This window comes from Aplysia californica, unplaced genomic scaffold, assembly GCF_000002075.1.
Source record: "Aplysia californica isolate F4 #8 unplaced genomic scaffold, AplCal3.0 scaffold00038, whole genome shotgun sequence".
In the NCBI taxonomy this organism is placed as follows: Eukaryota; Metazoa; Mollusca; class Gastropoda; order Aplysiida; family Aplysiidae; genus Aplysia; species Aplysia californica.
Window position 1 is genome coordinate 139486 of NW_004797308.1, and position 18736 is coordinate 158221.

Below are 18736 nucleotides of genomic sequence, written 5' to 3' on the forward strand. Positions count from 1 at the left end.
CAGGCAGGCACAGGCAGGCAGGCAGGCAGGGGCTGCAGGCAGGCAGGCAGGCAGGCAGGCAGGCAGGCAGGCAGGCAGGCAGGCAGGCAGGCAGGCAGGCAGGCAGGCAGGCAGGCAGGCAGGTGGACGGACGGACAAACAGGCCAATGTAAGGCATATTGGCGGAGATTTTTTCAATAGTTAAATCAGACAAACAGACAAATGGAGTTGGCAGCATGTTTGTTGTGTGAGAATTTTTATTAAATAGGTTCTGTATGCAAGAATACTTTTAAGGTTAAACTCACCATGTTCTAGTGTTGATAATCCACGGATGGGTCATGAGTCCAGAGAGAGAGAGAACCGTCACTGGGCTAGTTGAGCTTTCTTGATATATGTTTGGTAGAGTGTTGCATTTTGCTGGTGGTCTTTTTCCAAATTGTGTAGTCTGTGAAGGAGTACATTTGACAAGCATCGAAGGAGGCATTTTGGGAATTCTCCAAAATCAAACTACACATTGATGATGGAGAGAATGTTCATCAGTCTACTTCTGTAACACACTTTGATCCTTGCAGTCTTAAAGCAGCGACAACGCACTCGTTGAAGACATGAACAACATGTTGTACATTTTGTCACTGAAGCCGGGATGGGAAGACTGCAGCAGAAGTCCGTGGTGTTGATTTTAAAATATTATCCTTGTCAACATGGTATAAAGCTTTAACATCAGCGAAAAATCCAATACATTTCATGTCCAGAGACAGTTTCGGACACTTTTAGGAAATCCAGTTATTCCTTATACATTTAAGAAGATGAACAGTGTTGTAAAGTAAAAACCAAACACGACTCATGTAAAGGATGCACAGCCTCACAGTCAGAGCGTCTCGAAAACAGCTTACAGTAATGCTGATTAATCTCATGATTGTCCATCATGGACCCTAGCACTATGCCGCCACATTTTTGCATGACCGTTGCAACATCTTTAACAATAGAAAATTGACGGTCAGTTGTCAGTTAATGCACAGGGGTGACAGACACCATGATACTAGGCCCTTAGGGCCACCATATAAACAATTCATCATGACACAGAGCTTTGAAGATGATTTTGAGTTAGGGTCATTTCGTGACATTCCACTTCACACACAGCCTGAAAATACAACAGTAGGACGAATCTTGACTTTGTCAACTAACAAAATACACTGTTTTTGTTGAGAACGCTTTGCGTTCTGAACTGTTTTCTCAATCACTTTGTCAACAGCAACTGAAGAAAAAATAGACTGAAGCTTACGCTAGGGAGCACAAGAAACTCACGCAGCTGTTCATAGGTACATTTGGGGAACATTTGCAAAACAATAATCCGAGCTGGTGAAATTCTTGTCAGATAACAATTGCAACTGTCGTGTTAGAAATTTTAGTTATTTGTCTTTAACATCACATAGCTCTTGTGACTGCACGCTTTGTAGAGTCTTTGTCTAGAAAGATTGTAGCTGACAACAGAATGGACAGCTTAAAAAGACTGAGAATACAATGAGAGTCCATTGTTTGGATTTAGAATTTTTCCTAAAGGCACATTGATTTCATTCTTGAAAGCCTCCTGAGTAGTGTTGGGCATTAATTGATATTAGCTAGTATCGGGTAATATCGGGTACCCGCGTTCCTTGTATCGATCAATACTCGATATTGATACTGTGATGTCACAAAAGGCTAAAAATAGCGTTTACCGTATTGTTTCCTTGAAGCGCTTTATTAATAGATGAACGGTCAAAGATCACGGTGTACGTCATTCGGCTTACCAGGCCCTACTGCCTGTGTACCCAGTTGTAAGATGCGATCTTTTTTTGTTGTTATTATTTTTGTTTATTGTTTTTTAAAATATTTTTTTAATGCATTTTCTTTTCTTTTTATTTTAAACAAAAAATAAAGTGGCAACACTGAATATAATAACTTGCTGAGATCTGAATGAGGGGAAATGAAAGCATCTTTTAACAAGTTGGTGAGAGGCTTAAAATGTACGGGACAAACAAAAAGTTAAAAACCATTTGGTTGAGGAAGAGGAGCATGTCAACATTTTTAGGGGTTAAATTAGCTCTTCTTTTTGAGATAAGCTCTCCAGCTTTCAAAAACAAACGCTCTGATGAGACAGAAGTTGCAGGAGCAGACAAATACTTTTTAGCCACGCTTGACAGGAGAGGAAATTGCTGACGATTCTCCTTCCAGAAGTCGAGGGGGTTTTCCTTTCTTGGCAGGGGGTCCATTTCTCGGTACTGCCTCATTTCCATGATGGCTTGTTTGTTCCCATGACATTGTTGTGTTGACTTCTGTGGTTGGACAAGTTTTCTTCCTCTTCTTGCAGTGCACTTGGAGGCTGGTTGCAGGTGTGGGTGGCTCATACAGCTTGGCTGCCTCACTTTGCAAATCTAAAGATGTCTTCTCTGCTAGGTCGGCGTCGGTGAAGGCGTTCTTTTTTAACCTAGGGTCAAGAAAAGCTGCTTGCCTCAGCCAATCTTTTTCTTTCAAGGAGGGGAACCTTTTCAGTAGGCCAGCCTTCAGAAATGTCAGCAGGGGTTCTCGTCCACTTGTCGTCTTGTTCAGGCCATTCTGGATGACTTTGACAAGGGGAATAGCCATGCTGATTGTTGTGTTCTTGTCTGCTGACATGCTTTTAGTGGCAAAGTCAAATGGTCTCAGTGCAGCAATGGTGGCTGATATAACTGCGTCTTCCTCCTCTGAAATAACACTGTTTGACTTTCCCAGTGCTCCTAGCATGGCATTCAGTGCCTCTCTTTGGTCCTTCACGCTTTCCAGCATATGGAGGCAACTGTTCCATCGTGTTGGGACCTCTTGAGTCAGCTTTTTTCTTGGTACACCCAGGGTGGCTTACATTGCTTTCTGTAGCTTTTGTGCTCTGGTGGAAAAAAGTTACCACTGATTTCACTTTGGTGACTAGAGCTTTCAGATCCAAGTCACTTTCGATGGCGCCTGCCACGACGAGGTGAAGCTGATGTGTGAAGCACGAAATGTGATACCAAGGCAGCTTCTTTGATGCCAACAACGTGTTTGCCACACTGTCTGAGACAAGAATCCTCACTTTGTCTTCAATTGACCAGTCTCTGCACTAAGCAGTGAAGTGAGTCTTGATGTTGTCTCCTGTGTGGTCACCTTGGAATCAGACAGTTGATAGTGCAAGAGAGGCGAATTTCCATTAAGGGGAAATGAAATGGGCCGTCAAGCTCAGGTAGCTGTCATTGGCTATTGATGTCCACAGGTCTGTGGTAACCGCAACATGTTTTGCTTCTTTCAGTTGTGCCATGATGATGTCCAGTAGCTCAGTTGATATAGTTTTCCTCGATGGCAGGGTGTATCTTGGGTCAGCTGCTGTCATCAGTTCCTTCAATCCCTCGTCCTCCACCATTTTAACAGGTCGCATGTCTTTGCAAATCATTTTGACTACCTTGTCATCGAGAAGTTTCTTCTTGAAGTGTGAAGGTGGGTGGGGCTCTGAATGGGTGCAAATCTGATAGTTTCATCTGCTTTTTAGGTCCTGCACTGCAACTACCGCTGCTGCTACCGCCTTTCTCCTGGTCAATTGCAGCACTTTCGCTTGGATGTTTGGCATGGAGATGTTTCATGAGATTTGTGCTGCTCCCATGATGCTTTAATATGTCGTGACAAACAAGGCACCTGGCCTCTTTGTTTCCTGGAAGCTCTTTAAAATGCTTCCAAACAATGCTCTTCTTCTTTCTCAACATGACAGCCTATTTAGAAACAAAAGACGGGTGATCGTAGACAGCACGTTTCTCTCTGATATCACGCAGATTAGGCGGCCTCATCCTTTCTGTTGGGATCAACGACAAACACTCTCCCACAGACTGACTAAAGTCAAAAAGTTCACCTCCAGTCTGTGGGAGAGCCACTGGGAAAAACAGAAAAATAATAAACTGTATATTATAAAACCCAAACTGGAACAGCGAAATCCTTCGGATCTCTCCAGAAGAGACGGTTATTTTTACTCGATTGCGCATCGGACACACGGCCCTGACCCACAAATACCTCCTACAGGGAGATGAGAAGCCGTTCTGTGTCAGATGCGATACAGATTTTACCATTAGACACATATTAACCGTATGTCTAGACTTTGGAGAGATCCGAAGGAAATATTATAAAATTGGCCTTTATGGCAAATTATAAAGTGAAATTGAACTATTAAAAATTTTTATGTACTAGGAAAATTGTTTCAGATTGAAAATATATATATATTTACACAGATTTTTAAACATTAAAAAAATTTTAAGATCCAGCCACTGACTCGAGCCAGCCGTACAGTAAACTGTTGTGAACAAAACTAACTTGTGTTTCACGCTCTTATGACCATATGCAGTTGCGAGCGCGGTAAAACCCTATACAAAACTAAACTAACTAAACACTACACTCATTACACTGATCAGTATCGACTAAGGGACTCTACGATATCGAGTATGGACTAAGAAAAGAGTGTTGAACACAAGGTAGTCGATATAGAACACTGACTGAAATTCTCTTCCATGAACATGCACACATATTTGGGGTCTGAAAGAGATATGACGAGATTCTGGTACTTTTGTGAAGATCTTTGTCAGGTGAAAAGTCTACAAAGGAAGTGATTTTGTCCTTCTTCATGAAAATTTTGAGTTGTCGATCCTCTTCATTTGGTTGACGTGATGGTGGCTTTGGAGGAGGCAAGCCCGATGTTGGAACTTAAAAAAAATGCTTTGTTGTAGACGTGGCCTTATATGTCCACCTGGTACTGTGATCATTTGTGTATCAGAAGGCCAATGGTTCTCACAGATAAAGAATTTTGAGGGATTGAGAGTGAAGCTCTCTCGAGGGGGCAGAAAGTTGATCCATTTCTTTTTCTTTCCTTCATCTCTGGGCAGTTTAAACATGTGGCACTTGTTCAACTGGTCATAATTACCTTTACAGTTTACCACACCACATTTGTTAGGCATGACTAGAGATCGGAGAACACAAAGCTTCAAAAAATTGAAAAATATCCACAAAAATGACACCATTCATGTCTGTGTTTCACATCTCATATTTCCCACTTAACCAAAGCACCCTTTCTTGCCAAATGTAAACTCGCTTCCGACTAAAAAATGAGTGCGCAAATCTTTCAACGAAAATCATAGCTTTTCTGCTCTAGTATATGCAGAATAATTTTAATTGAATACACAGTATGAGGAAAAGTAACAATTAAATTACATGATGATATTACTGTCTAAATTAAGCTGCCGTGTTGTTCTAAAAGATTACTAAGAGCGGAAGAGCTCACACCCAGTCTGAAAATAGACCGTAGGTTGGGATTGTGGTTGAAAGCAATCGCCTTCGCTAGCTAAGTCAGGAATCTGGCCTAGCGCGTCCTGTTAGTATAGTGGTCCTTGGTGTGAACCTAATAACTGGCATAGCTATAATACCGAGATAGTCACTGTAAACTTTACCTAATACAATGTATATATTTTGTAAAGTGTTTATTGCAGTGATGGAGGTGTACAGAGCTTTTAAAAAAAACTATAATTAATCATTCGCAATTTGCTCGTTCAATTTTGCTCGTTAACTGTACACCCCATTTTTCTTACTCTTTATTTGATATGGGCTATTGAGGTCTTACATGATGCCGCAGAATTGATCCTTATGAACTACCATTAATTTATCTATCCTCTTTTTGTTGATTGCCAAACCAAATCTCTGGAAAGGGGTGGAAAGTTTTTTTTTTTAGTCCCATCTCTATGTGCCATGCTTTGATATGTAAGACTGTCTGCTTATGGATGGAGTAGGGTGCAAAGAGGACAGACTGAGATTCTTGCAAAATTGTTGTTGTTGTCATGTGTTACGTTAGAGCCTATGGCTCAACGTTGTATGTAATAGAATGACAACGGGAGGATGTATAGAGGTGAAGATAAAACAGATATTGTATCAAATTCCACAAGATAATCGGTCTAATTTGATAGAATTAAATAATTATCCTTCTCACCATGAACACTTCAGTGACAGCCAGTGAGTATATTCATCTCCCGGCAGCACTCCCTTCGGTACCAGAGATGAAATAAACTCACTTTGAAATATGCCCCTAAATATTTCTGTCCCCTTCCCCATAAAGTATCTGTTCTATGTTTGCAAAACATCATTCATACAGAAGCATGCACAATCTTTATTAATCTGTTGTGAGGAGGTTCAAATGTTTTTAAATTGTTCCAACCTTAGTAATGGGTATGTTTTTTTCCTACAGCAGAGGCTGCAGCCATAGTCCTGGCCTGTCAGTCAGCCCTCGGATGGCTGGTCACAAAGGTGTTAAAGAAAGTATTTCTGCTCTTGGCTATTTGTTTTGTTTTAGTAAGTGTTTTACGGTGCTCGCAACTGCATAAGGTCATATGAGCACGTGGGACACATTAAGCATTTTCCTTGCACACAGGACCTCTGGGATTTTTCGCTCTTATCCGAAAAGGCTAGGTGTTAGATCTTACCTACCATAAGATCAGGGCTGTGACTGTGGCTGAAAGACATCAGTAAGAAGGAATCAAGGAGTAGCAATAGAAAGGCTGAAGAAAGAGTCGGGGGCCCAGAGGAGGGGGGCAGAAAGTGGTGTAGCCAGATGGATAATTTCAATGTAGAGTTAAAAGTTGGCAGGAATGAAGGGGAAATCACACATTGGATAATGTGCTACAGATCTTAATCAGTGGAATGTAATTTCTGAGCCTGCAGTTTTCTGTTCTCTGTGTGTGAACACCCTGTCCCTGTGAGCAGGGGATAAAGATTGTGTTGTAAGTCTCTGGTTTGCAGTTGAGTGTCTTTCTCAACATTTCTTCTTTAAATACTGATTTGGTCTCCAGGTAAGAAAATGAAACTGCTTTTTCTCGAGTAGCATTCTTCTTGCTTTGTGTAATTTATCAACAATCTAGTTTCCATATTAGGTTACGATGAGTGGGGGTGTTTTTCAGATGACTGAAGTTTGTTTTCTGTGACATGTATTGACACGTCTTGTCTCTTGTGGGAGACTTTGTAAATCTAGATTTTTCTGGGCAGGTGTTTTCTTGGAGATTATGCTGAACAGTCGGGTTGTGGTTTCATTGATTGTTGAATTTTCAGCCTTCAAGTTTTTCAATTTCCCCTCTTTTGCCCAGTGGGAGATGTGTTTCATGGTAATGTGTCTAATGAATACTTTGTAATTTCTTTGTCTGGTTCCTGCTTCAGCTGATCTATTGATATTGACTCTTTGTTCTGAAAAACCTCTACTAAAACTAAAAACTAAACTCTTTGCCCATTGTCTGCAGTCACAGATGTTGGCAAGAGTTAGTTTCTGTGGGATTTTTTTTTGTATCATAGCCTTCTATCTACTAACCTTTGTTGTGTCTTTTCATAAATGTCCCTTGTGGCCCTTTTTTTTAAACAAGATTTTTCTGGGCTCTGAAGGATTTTGAGGTCCACTGAAATGTCAAGCCATTATTTTTAGAAAGTTCTTTTGGAGGACTGTGCCCCTAAACAAATAATTAAGGAAACTTTTGTCCATGTCTTGCTGAAAGCCACCTCAAAACTTGATTTAGCTGGGCTTTTTATCCTTGCAGCTTTTTGTTATGCAAAAGTTGGCATACATGGCCCAGAAGACTTAATCTTATGAATATACATTTAGATTAGCATCTGTTCATCTATCTTCTTAAGTGTTCTCAGAGCAATGTAAGGTCTTTTGAGAGTGTACCTGAAGAGGATGCCCGTAGACTTTGAATAACACTCCTTTGATTATGATAAATATTTTTCTCTAGTACAACAACAACTACAGCTCCCAAAGTTTAGAGGTATCTTGTGTTTGTAAGTGAATACTGTATTTGTCTCAGATATTCTCATGTTGGAAGTATGTGTCAAGTGCTGCTAAGTGACTCAGTGACTCAAGTGTTGTTATTTATAGACTTACAGGTATGAAGATCTGATTATAGAGGCCACCTCTGTTAACCCAAAGGTTATTTGTTGACGAGTTTCGACTTAAATTTCCCTGTAGAGGGAAACCTACAAGACCTAGTAAGGTGCATTTTGCGTCGTAGGTGTCTTATATTCACATTCATATTAAACACCATGTAGGTGATTGTTTGTTCATTTCTTCTCATATTTAAAGTTGCAGCTTATGGTTTGCTCCTATCTTGATGCACCTGAGTGTGTACTTGAGTATGACTACCTTTGCCCGTCTGCACACTGAGCGCTTGCTTCTGAGTGCAGTGGTGTCTATTTAGCAGGCACTGCCCAGAAGCTGAAGTGCACAGGTCCAGTATGCTTGGGGATAGGGATATGGTGGAGGGGGAGGGGGGGGATTTCAAGGATCAAATGGTTAATTAATAGTGATCATATATCAAGAGTGTAATTCCGTAAACATGCATGTAATTCTGCAAAAAGTTTTTCTCCACAAAGAAAGAATGGTATACATGTATGTGGTACACATTGATACTTTCTGGTTTTTCGGAAGTATGTACCTCTGATAAACGTAGCTGGAAAACAAATGTATGGGGTGTGTTAGTGCCTTATACAGAAAAAGAAGTACAAGGTGAAGAAAAACAAATGTTTGTGAGTTGATAGCTGAGTTTGTTCATTTTTTTCTCATGAGAAAAGTTGCAGCTTATGGTTCTCCTTTATCCCGATGCCTGTCATAAATCCCATAGTTTCATCTCCAGTATACATTTGCGATTAATCTTCCTTTCCAGGCGCTACTGTAATTAATTTCTGTATGATTTCCACTGCATGTAACTTGAGGTGGATTGGCACTTGCTGTATACTTGACAATTTCTGTAATTAATTAGCTTTGTAGTGTGTTCAGGACAAGGCTTATTCATTTGTCATGTTTGAACGGAGAATTGTGAAATGTGTGTCAATACTGTCATTTGACTGATGTACTTATAACTTATGAAAAGACAATGGAAGACATTTGTATGTCTGTAGTCAAATAAGTGAAACACTGTGATAGTTGATATTGTGTATAGAAGTGGACGTTTACATATATTCATATTTTTCACAGTAGTAATGCATTACATTTTCTTCCTGTGCAGGGATAACTGGCATATTGTACTTTGTTTGAGACTGCTTGACTTCTGTTGGCATACTTGTCTGTCTTATCTGTGTCAGTGAACAGATCAATGTTGTCTTTAGCAGCTATTTTTTTCTTTCTTCTTTTTTATGTGATTATATTTAATTAATTTCAACATTCAGCACAGTGTTTTTAGATGCCTACAAGATGCACTGGCAGAGCCTTATGTTGTGAAAAAATGGATGATAGGGAACTGATATATATATATAATAACATTTAACGTAATCATACACGTACAACAGACCTTGTTTGTGTGCAAGTGAACATTTTCTTAAGAGTAATTTTTCGAGGGACATAAAACAAGTTTCTTAGACATACTTTCTCTATTCAGATGTATCCAAGCACGAAAAAAATTTGATAAACTGAGAGATTGTATGATAAAATCTGTTTTGTATTTCCAGATTTGTTTTGAATTTCAAAATTTTCCACGTACTGATGAACTGCCAATTACTTTTCTTGGTTGTGTGTATATTTGAATGTACAGTTCTTCTCCTATTTGATCCTCCTGTTTGTTCTCAGACTACAATTTCAAATTTGTTGCCAGTGATACATTTTGAATTTGATCATGTGTAATGGGAGGCCTACTTTTGCACAAGATGTCCTGAATAAGGTGTGATGTGATAAATGTAAAATGAGCTGATGGCAGGGATGGGTTCTCTTCTTTTTGGAAAGATGGTTTAGTTTTATCTTTAGACTTCACCTCTTTTTGAACATGATGGAAATGTTGGATGGTTGTATTTGCAGCCTCCAAAACTGAATAGAGTTCTGTAGGTTAAGATTTCCAGATCGTCCCCATTATCATCATCACCATTGCCATTTTCACTGCCGTACCTCCACCGTGTTTTTTACTACTTTTTTTTTTCCAGGGGGGTTCTTGTATCATTATATTCATTACAAATGAATTAACCACCCTGCAGTTCTTGATTTTTGTCTTTATATGTATATATATTATATGATTTTGTCAAATGATGGTTTTGTATATTTCAAAAATACAGTTAAAAGGCACCTACATAATCACCAAGGGATAAGTCTGGGATGACATATTGTTATGTAATCTCAATACTGCCTCCTTTAAAGTAGAAAACAAATATAATTGATGTAATTTAGATTGCCCAGATATGAGATTTAAAAAAGTCATACACCTGTATTAAGTGAAAAGAACTGACGTCTTGAATGTGCAATATCGTACTATACCATTGTTGCTTCTCACCATTTTCTTTCCTCATCTTCATGATTTAATTGCCTCTCTTATTAGCCTAATACCTGACTTTTTGAGAACTGCATTGAAATAACCACTGATCTTGCAAAGATCTACTGGTTGGGGCAGTGAATCCATGGAAACCATCTGTTATTTACCGTTTGAAAAGATTTTGCGAAGGTAAACCCACCCACCTTTGCCCTCTAAAAGTCAAACTTATTAAAGGTTTTTATTTTCAGAGTCGTAACATTGTGTACAGATTATTAATTGTGCTTTCAGGTGCTTATGCGAACTATGACTTTGGAACTGTAGTGAGAGATGTACCATTAGGTGCCTAGCTCAGTAGGGGTGACTTTTAACATTATGTGTGCAATGTTACAGAAGTACATCTACTTATGATGGCTATTCTTTCTTTAGTATTGTTCTGAGTTTACATTTCTTTTGAGTTTTGGTGACCACGCTCGTTTCAACACGAATTTCAAGGTAAAATGGCAGTTCCTTAGAAAAAACAGATCTCCTGTGGAACAAGGTGCCAAGTTTGGAATCTGCTTCATTCAAAGCCACATGGACTACTCTACTATCCAATCTTCTACCCCATGAGATAACGATGTGCTCCCACTTTTCTTTGTCAGGGCTATCTTGGAGTTTTGAGTAGCTACATATAAGGTCGAAAAGTTAAACTTCCAGTTAATGGATCTATCTGAGTAGCCAAATGTTGATGGCTGGTTAGTCGCTTGTGAATGTTGGTTGTAAGTTGTTTGTAAGAATGAAACAATGAAAAAGCTCTTGCTAGTTTTCAAGGGTATACGTGGTTTGGTGGCTAACAGTTATCATTTGACTGGAAAACTTTGTGTAATTGGTTTGTAAAGGGACATCGGTGTGTGGTCAAAAAATATGCCTAGTCTGTCAAATAATTTTTACCATATGTTTATATTTTAATTCGTAATAGACATTTTTCTCAGTTTGATTGTCTGAGATGAATTGGATGAAAGTTATTTTCTGTTTATAGGTGTGTCTTTGTATATGACTTATAACTACAGTGGAATCCTGTTATAATGAGAGGGAGGGGACCGGTGCGAAATGTCTGTTATACCAGGATTCTCGTTATAAGGAATCTAGTAATAAATTCAATGGAAATAATGAAGTAGGCCTAATCTATCAGTTTGGTGTTCTGTTTATTTCCTTTTGTTATCTCCTCTGATGATGGCTTTGTTCAACATGACCTCTAGGTCTTACTTGATCAAAAATAAAATCACGTTTCTTTCCCAAGCGCTAGCGATGTTGACAGCACGGCGTTGGCGATCAGAAAGAATGCGCTCAGGGCTAACTCGCCCACTGTGTTGTCCCCCACCCCACCACACCCCGCGGTGTGTTTCGTCTGCTTGCGCACATTACTACACATTCACTCCATCCATCACAGCATTGTCACCTCTCCATCCCCGCATCGGAGAAGTGAGGGCATGGGTAGTGGTAGGCCTAGATAATCTAGACTAGGCTGGCCTATCACACGATGCGTTCTGCTTGTCTGCGCTTACCACACCTTCCCCACTCATTCGCTCCGGCCTTCATTGTTGGCAAACGTGGGCTCTCCTATTCTTTGTTTTGCTCAAGGAGTTGATGTAAGGTCCTAGGTTTCGCTAGATCACCAACAAGTTTCTCAACTGGCAAGGTTTATATGTATAACTGGCCTGTGCGCAGTGCACAGCAGCAGCAATATTCCGCTATAACCGACTCCCCTGATTGTCCAATTGCACTATAGCAGTATTTTATTTACAAAGATAAAGAAGGAAAAAAAACGGGATTTTAGAACTGTGTCTTTATAACAAGACTTCTCGTTGTTTCAGGAATCGTTATAAGTGGACTCCACTGTATAAGGCTATGATTTTTTTGTGTACTCTGTCTTTGTTTCGTATTTTTCAGCTTCTTTAGGGTCGTCCAAGTTTCTGTAAACTTGTCTTATTTTTCTGTGTCTGCTGTTGACAGCGGGTGGTTGGCGGGTGCTCTGGTGTGGTCTGCTTCTTCTTTCCTATCAAACATCTATCGTCGTTATTTCCCCTTCTTCTTTTTTATGTTTGTTATTCTCTTGTAACACCTCTAATCTTCTGGCGCTCCTATGACCTTATGCAGTTGCGAGCGCCGTAAAACCTCTACTAAAACAAAAAATAAAACATGCTGTTGACAAAAAGGATCTTGATGCATATTGGAAACATATTGTAGTATGCTGCTGAGAGTGTGGACAAAACACAATGGAATGAGTATTAAAAATTTGTTTTCTATGATATCAAAGATTAAGTTGCAAAGTGTTTTATTTCAAGGTTGGTAGAGTTGGAATTACTTTGAAGTAAACGTGCATAAAATCAAGGTATGTTGGGATGCGTTGACATATTTTTCACACTGAACGTTATTTCTCTTAATGGGGAATATGACATGTTTGCTTCATTTTTTTCTGATGAAAATTATGTTTGAATAGGGTATCACTGTAGCATTGGATGTTTTTATCTCATCACCATGTTGACACTGACAATTACTGGTGACAAGCTTTCAACTACTCTTGAAGACTCTACTTTTCTGTTTTACTTATTTCCCCGTACAGTGGCAGTTTATTTAGGTCTTGCCTTTAGTCTTTGAACTCTGCTTCCTTGTCCATTGTAGTAACTCATGTAGCCAAGGTATACATGACTAAGAATATAGAGCAGGAAGGCAGAATCTCATTTTATTGAGCATAAGTACTATATGTGTAGGTGGAATACAAGACAAGGAAAAAAGGAGTGGAACGGCTTTGGGCATAAGTGGTAGTATATAGGCAGAATGCAAGACGAGGAAAAAAAGAGAGGAAAGGGGTTTAGTCTAACTTGAATATATGTAGGTGGAATACATGACAAGAAAAAAAGGAAAGGAAAGGCTTTGAGCATAAATGGTTATATGTAGGCAGAATGCAAAACAAAGAAAAAAGGGAAAGCAAAGGCTGAAACAGACAACATGCACTCGACAGCCAGACAAACAGATGTAGTTATCCAGAAATAGAAGTTCTGTGGGGATCCATAGAGTGTATCTTTTCCCTTTACATTCCTTGCCTAAGTTTGATAGCACTTTCATGACTTGCTGACGGAGTTCTGTTTTCTCTCTCGGTAATAGTTTGTAAAACTGGCATTTTTTTATGATTCATGCAAAAATATTTTTGCTCTCAGATGTTATTTTTTGCTGATGGATTTACAGCTTCCTTTAAATTCTCATGCTGCAACTATTGTGACAAAAACTGTGTGATATTTTGTGTGTGTGTCTGCTCTTTGTTTCAAGCAATGATGGGTAAAACCCCCCCCACAAAAACCCCCCAAAAAACATTGCTGGAGGGCAAATGGGAGAGGACCATTTATTTGTGAAAAAGTTTGCCCATTTTCTACAGAAAGTGATATTTTGAGTTTGACATTGAAGGATAGCATTCGTACTAATCATACCCTCTCCCCCTTTTTGTGCAATCGCATTGTCAATGTTACTCTTGACATTTTGTGGCGTGGCAGAATATTTGGTCCAGCTAACTTCAAGGCGGAACATTTTTTTTGTCTTCAGTGTATTTCTGTTTAGTTTTGTTCAATAAATTTTTCTAAAATCTTCCAACTGCCTTCAGGAGCGTTCATGTGACCGTTAGTTCTGTGGTGGCTAGTAATAGCTCATATTGAGAGAATGCTACTTCCAGGATAAATTTTTTGTTTGTTTTAACGACAGGACCTTTTACAGCTTATGTGTATGCACATGCGGGCACTCAGACACATATACAATAATACAGACCTATACCACCCCCCACCCATTCTCTCTCTCCTCCCCTCTCTCTCTGCCCGCTTCCCTTCCTTCTCTCCCTCTCTCTCCCTCTCTCTTCCTCCGCCTCCCTCCCCCCTCTCTCTTTCTCTCTCTCTCTCTCTCCCTCTCTCTCTCTCTCTTTCTCTTTTACACATCACACACCAGCTTGCGTGTTTGCATGTTCGGGCACACAGACATAGATATACAGTTCAATAATACACATACCCCCCTCCCTCCCCCCCCTCTACCTCTTTCTTTTTTTCTTATATACCTACACACACAAATGCACATATCCACTTATACTCAAAATGAGACCAATCCTGGCAGAGAGAAAGTTACCACATTTTGCCACTTCTATAAAGGATGTGCGCAGCTTGCGGGCTTCTCTCTCGGTTTCAGCATTTCTTATTCGAGAAGCCTCATGATTTGCTGTTCACTGTGACTGCTGCTCTCCGGCTGGGTCTGTCAGGAGCAAGGCTTTCCCATGTCGAAGGGTTTATGTAGAAGTCTTTCTGAGACATTTTCAGGATGTCCTCGAAGCGCTTTTTTGTGCGCCTACATAACACTTGCCTCAAGACAGTTCAGAATAGAACACGGCCTTTTCTTTATATACACGCGTGCATCTTTTACACCCACACACATGCATCTCCTTTTACTCACACACAAACTGGTGCACACACCTACTTCTTTATACAGACGCATGCATCCCTCTCCCCTTTTCCGTGCCCGCCACACTAATTAGTGTGTGCAGGACATTATCCTTATGCTGTCTCTGGTCTCTTTCTCAAAGATACAAGTTCACAATGAGCTTGTAAGGATATTAGAAGGATCTGACCCCCTTCAAATTCAAATTAGCATCTTCTGTAGAAAGAAAATTGGCTGGAATCTACAGACAATCAAGTTTCATGGTGAAAAACGCAGGGTGCGGGTGATTGGAAGACGCCACTGGTAGGTTCGTTTTGTTGTTTTGGTAAGGTTTTACGGCGCTCACAACTGCATAGAGTCATATGAGCGCCAAAGGGTGGACGACAACAGGAATCAGGCTCATTCTGCTCACCTCTCTAACCTCAACAGCACAAAGTCTGCTTCGACTATCAAGGCATCCCGGAAATATCAATTCACTAGAGAGTGACAAACATACAAAAGAAGTTGAGGAAAAATGGCGGTAGTAAGGATGAGGAAAGAAAAAGCCAGTTGTTCCGGTACAGTATGAGCATGGCAATGATAAATCAGCCCATTTATAATTCTACTGTGCATAAGAACATGTTAATACCCCCCTTTTGGGAATGGCCTAAAGACACTTCAGTAAGTAGCACTGCCTGGGGCGTGGGGGTGGGGGGTGGGGGGTAGATCCTACTTCTGTACTTTCCCTCCATTATTTCTGTCTGTCTTTTCCCAGCATTAAATGACTATTATTTTGTTGATTTACACAAACGAACAAACAAACAAACAAAAGCTGGACCAAACTTAGCGATACAAGTCCAGGAAGGCCCCTTGGACCCATAGACAAATAGACCTAGTTACTAGGTAACCAGCGTCTGTGGAGTAGCGGCTTGGGGCTTTGTCATCACACGCAGAAGACCTGAGTTTGATTTCCATGTGGAGATAATTTTTATCGAGTATCTCGGTCTTTCTATTTGGACATTGATTCACTTAGCCTGGGCTGGCCCTGAGTTTGACAGGGAGAGTTGAAGCCTGCCTCCTAAATGATCTAAATTAGAATACGTCGACATGGATGCAAAAACCCCAAAATAAAAATGATAACATGAAAGATAGAATGCGGTACCTGTGCTCTATTGAGTCCAGTTGGACACATTTCGCTACCTGAAATCTTAGAATTACAAAATTCTATTGGACATTTTTGACCGTTTTGAGTTACCAAGATCATGGCGTCAGAATGTTTTATCAGCTATTTCAAAATCGTAAGATTGTTCGGAGTCATTATTTAAAAAAAAAAAGATTAAAGAATTGCATTAAAAAAAGATTGATACGTTGTGAAACTAAAAATGTTAACGTCAATTTTCTCAAAACTAGGCATTGAGCAAAAACAATTTTGTAATTGGTCACTTTTAAGGACAAGCGGGCTAACCCAGATTTCGAGGGTTTCCAGAAATCTTGACCTACACCAAAAATGGGCGTTGCCCTACCTATAGGAGAAGTTTGGTTTCATTGGTGTGTATATTTGTTTTGTTATAGAGAAAAGTCTCCTAGTATTTTAAAGAAACTGAACAAGAGGCAAAAACTTTACCTTCGATTTTCTCAAAACAGCATTTTTCGGGATAGCCCCCTAGTGGTTAAAAGCGACCAATTGTAAGGTAGCGATGTGTTTGAAGCTCTTTTGGGCATTCTACATTATACTACGTAGGTCACTCAGAAGGAACCCACCGAGGGCAGCAATCCCTTAGCTCATAGTTATCAAACTCAAGGCCCGCGGGCCGCATCCGGCCTGGCTAACAGTTGCGTATAATATAATTCTTATATATAAATAAATACACACACACACACACACACACACACACACACACACACACACACACACACACACACACACACACACACACACACACACATATATATATATATATATATATATATCGGGCCGCGGGAGAATTTGAGGCATTCCATCCTGAAAATCTTCACATCACAGGCATAAACAAACGTGTTACCAAGAAAAGATGCCACAGCCAAACTGACTGACAAACTGGGTAAGATCGAAAAATGGGTATGCCTTGATTTGTTAATATAATTTTAACTTTTCTGCGTTAATCGATATAATTAAATGTTTAAAAAAAGATTCAGTTTTCCACAGCTCAGTGAGTGTTTATTCAGATCGGCACGAAACCTACTTAAGAGTAGATTGAAGTTGGCCCCATGAACGATTGAGGTTGATGTTCCTGCTTTAGCGTCGGGCAATTTCAATAACAAGAATTCAAATTCATAGGAATTTAATAATAACAATATAGCATTTATATAGCGCACATACATCCACTCTCTACAGAATGCTCTATGTGCATTACATTACAACCATTACATATTACATATATATGTTCAGAATATTCGAGGGCTGTCCGTCTAGCCAGCAGAAAGAGCGATATCAACCACAGGGAGAAGCTGACTATCAGAAGAGAGAGGAGACATAATCCAGCCACCCCAACCGCGACATTCCAGTGTCCCCACTGCAACAGACATTGTACACCCAAGATCGGATTGCACACCCACATGCGCGTCCTTAGATGAGCTGCAAGATTTTCATCGTCATCTTCGGCAACGAAGGACTACCTACCTGATGTTCAGAATATTTGAGATATTGGTACCAACTAAAACTGTTAGAAATTAAAAGGGAGAATCTTAGAGTTCATTGAGTTCGCCAATAGAACTATTCAGAGAGAAAGCAGCAGGTCATCACCGGCCAGTGGGGTACATGACGTGTTTCCAGGTTACATTACTGGTCAGTCGCCGGGTAAGCACTAACAAACGGGTCATCTTCGGCCAGAAGGCTCTCCGGGGGCACTTGTGGTCAGTCGGCCACTGAGTGTGGCAATCCAATGACTGTCAAAGGTAGCGCGCGTCTAAGTGAAATATTGCACCTAGACAAGAGAACATATTGTTTTCTGTCACGTTTTCAAGATTCATGCGAACGATTCATCAACGTTTTTTCTCAGCCTTCGACACGCATCCAATTTTCATAGATCACGCCTGGATTCTAACCGGTCACGATGTTATGATAAGATCAAGAACCTTTTGCGCATTAGGAGAAACATTTTTTTTGACACTGTAATCCAGAATTAAAACATTCCTTCTTCAATACAGCGTTACAGATGGTGGGGAGCGATTTAATTTTTTTGCCGGGGGGGGGGTTATTCTTGTGTAAGTGTCTCTTGCATTCCCACTAGGCCATGGCAGCGGTGTTGTCATTCCCTGCTCCGATAACGCCTGCGATAGATAGATAGATAGATAGATAGATAGATAGATAGATAGATAGATAGATAGATAGATAGATAGATAGATAGATAGACAGATAGCCCACAAAAAGAGAAGGAACAGAGTAAGACTAGGCCTACTAAGAGAGAGAGAGAGAGAGAGAGAGAGAGAGAGAGAGAGAGAGAGAGAGAGAGAGAGAGAGAGAGAGAGAGAGAGAGACAGAGAGAGACAGAGAGAGAGAGAGACACAGAGAGAGAGAGAGAGAGAGAGAGAGAGAGAGAGAGAGAGAGAGAGAGAGAGAGAGAGAGAGAGAGAGAGAGAGAGAGAGAGAGAGAGAGAGACAAATAGAAATGAAATGAAGAGGAAAGGAGGGGTGGGGGCTCTTCAGCTTTTCCCAGGCACTTGAAATTTAAATAACAATTTATCTTGAAAACCAGATGCGCTTACTTTCATATCACAAACTTAAAAAAAGGTGAAGGAAAAACAAACAAACCCACTGCTGAAAGCCATGCGAAAGGGTGAGAAAAATCATGGATTACCATGCCTGTTTTAGGATTTATCTCTCGTTATGCAAGGACGCCTCGCCCTGGTTGGGATGCATAACTGCCCTTGGCGAAAAAATATACGACTCTGGCAGGAACAGACCAACATGCTGTTAACTAATGTGGGGCTGGTATCTCGGTTCCTTACCTCATTGAGACTCACTTTCTGATCTGGCTTGGATATAGAAGAATGTGCAACGGTAGCTAGCG